At 32.3% G+C, this 2,960-nt stretch overlaps 1 non-coding gene across 1 annotated transcript; it reads left to right on the top strand.

Annotated features, from left to right (window-relative positions):
• The first annotated feature begins 571 nt into the window (after positions 1–571).
• LOC119468586 lies at positions 572–674 on the top strand. Its single transcript, XR_005197284.1, has one exon. It is a non-coding gene; the product is annotated as a U6 spliceosomal RNA (small nuclear RNA).
• Positions 675–2,960: the final 2,286 nt, after the last annotated feature.

Raw genomic sequence — 2,960 nt, 5'->3', positions numbered from 1 at the left:
CACACATGGTGAGAAAATTGACCAAACTTCCTCCACATTCAAAACCTTATGTGGAGCCCCCATCTTAGCCTAGACATAGCCCAGGACTTCATGGTAAGTTATCCTTTGAGGCCTTGTTTGTCTTTTCTCTATCAAACATTAGTTGAGATTGTTCTAACCTGTTAAAGAGGATCAAATTATGTTGCAGAAAGAGATCAGTGTTTTCTTACTCCATTGCCACCAGATCTGTACCCTGAGGCTCCTTTATATCCTATTCAGCACATTTTCTTAGGTAGTGGAAGGTTCGATATCCTTCCCCACGGCATGGGTGCCAATTTGTGGGGTTTTTCTCTTTGCTTTTCTTTTTCCAATTTGTAGTTTTATCCTCAAGTAATCTGTTTTCCACAATAATGAAAATCTCCCAAATTACTTGCATCTCTACCTTAAGTTTTAAAAATATTTTCATATTCTACCTCACAGGAAGCCATTCAACAGAATTCTCTGAATCTCAAGTAGGTTTATTGGGTTTATCAGAGCTAAGCCTCATCCATGACTGATGATGAGTATTCACGTATAAAGTAGGGTTTTATGCTTGCTTCAGCAGCTCACATACTAATACTGGAATAATACAGAGAAAATTAACATGGCTCCTGCATAAGGATGACACAGAAATTCATGAGGTAATTCATATTTTGTACAGTCCCTGGAAGGTCCTTTGACAATTTTCTGATTAGCTCCAAGGAAACAGCATGAGTAAAAGCAAAATGGTTGGCACTTAATATTGAAATTGTGATCTTCACTATCAAAATATCTTGATCTATGGAATGAGAATGGAGCTGAGTAAAGCATGCAGATGTTGTGTGCAAATATATTATTAGTATGTATCTCAGAAATGAGAAAATGTCACCTTGCATCTCCTTCATGGAACTTAAAAAAATAGTTTTATCTTTTGTGTCAAATGGAGGTAAACATGGAGATTAAGCATCATTCTACAAAGATCTGTTGGCTCAGAGTTTGAGCCTGTAAAGAAAAATCATAGTCCAAGGCAGGTCTTGATATCCGTTAGTTTTCTGCCCTTGGTGTGACTGATGAGCTCAGTAACAGTGGATAATTATGTTATCTAATTTAATGAGATAATATGTTTATGAATAAATGTAGTTACAAACTATGAAATATATGAGATGCCCTAAATTAAAAGCCACAAAGAGTAGAACACCTAATAAACAAAATTAGGATTTAATAACATTTCCCCAAAACCACAATGTTTCAATATTAGAACATATAAAAAACACATTGGACTTTATTTGCAGTTCCAAGATAGTTTCACCAAGTTCAAGAACAAATTATTTCATTGCTTCACTATTTTTCTGAGCATTCAAAACATGTTATCTCATTAAATTTTTATAAGAACCTAGTGAAATAAGATAGTAAAATTCTCACTTTTTAGAAGAAGACATTGAACCTAACAAAAGCAACTTACCCAAGAACTAATAGCTTTTGACTATAGAGCTAGGGCTTTTTCTGAGTTAGGACACTTTCCATTATGTCAGGCTAATGCAAGTTAATTTACTGAACTATACTGCCTTCAATTCATGAGTACTTCATGTTCCTTTTTTTCTTCTTTAATTTGAAGCTTAAAGAGAAGTTTGTAGAGCTTGCAAATGAGAAGTGTATGGGATAATTAAAGTTCTAAAATTAACACCAATATTATGTGAAATACTCTAAGAATTTATTTGGTAATTGTTTTTATATCAGTTTTAAAATAGTAATTTTACTTATTGCATTTTTAGACATAGCATTCACCAACTAATGCTTGAATACAAAGAAAATAAGACAGCTGGAAATCCTCAAAATAGCAATGCAGGTAAGACTTCCAGGTAAATTACTCTTGGTGATCTTACCATAGATTAACAAATAAAAGTAAGGAAGTTTTAATTACCAAAGAGCAGCTTAAAAACTCACTATGTAAATTGTATATATACATATATGTGTGTGTTTTAAATTTCTTCTTAGTAGGTTAGAGTTCAGAATTATTAAAAAAGCTATGTGTAGATAATTCATAATCTCAAACAATATTATCTGAAAGGAATCATTTCTTTAATTGTAGTCCCTAAAATCTTATATGATATTTTTTGTATAAGTAAGAAAAAAGATTTTTAAGTTAGTACGTGGTATGTTTTATTTATAGTCTCATTATAACAAATGGAATGTGTTACGAAATTGGAGCATCTATTTAATTTTTTAAATAAATGGTTTTTGTTTAGTAAATAAATATCAATTACAGTTGACCTTTGAACAACATGGGATTTAGGGGTACTGTTCCCCTGTGCAGCTGAAAATCTGTGTATAACTTTTGACTACTCCCAAAATTAGCTACTAATAAGTTATTATTCACCAGAAACAGTCAGTTAAGACATTTGGTATGTTACATGTGTTACCATATTATATTCGTATAAGAAAGTGAGGTAGAGAAAAAATTGTTATTAACAAAATCATAAGGAATATAAATATATTTACTGTTTAATTAAGTGGAAGTGGGTCATCCTCATCTCCAAGTTGAATAGGCTGAGAAGGAGGAAGAAGGAGATTGGTCTTGCTGTCTCAGGTGGTAGAGGTGGAAGGAAATCTGCATATAATTACAGCACTGCAGGTCAAGTTCCTATTATTCAAAGGTCAACTGTATTACATAGGGATATATGTCACTAAGAAAAAGTAACTTTTTTAAACTGGGAACTAAACAATACTTTTTTGGTAACATAACAAATGTCACTAAGAACCATAAAACTTATCCAGTGGGCACTAATACTAATAGAAGATTATTTTTTAAAGATACTGAGTGTAGAAATCAGAAAAGGAATTTCTTGTTGGAAAGCACATGTCAAGAGCTAGAGGAGCAAGATCAAAAAAACTCAAAACCAAGCAGAAGACAAGAAATAACTAAGATCAGAGCAGAACTGAAGGAGATAGAGACACAAAAAAAA

This window comes from Cebus imitator, unplaced genomic scaffold (genome assembly GCF_001604975.1).
Source record: "Cebus imitator isolate Cc_AM_T3 unplaced genomic scaffold, Cebus_imitator-1.0 Scaffold450, whole genome shotgun sequence".
NCBI classification, from domain to species: domain Eukaryota; kingdom Metazoa; phylum Chordata; class Mammalia; order Primates; family Cebidae; genus Cebus; species Cebus imitator.
Note: the sequence above shows the minus strand (reverse complement) of the source record. Positions and strands in the feature narration are given on the sequence as shown.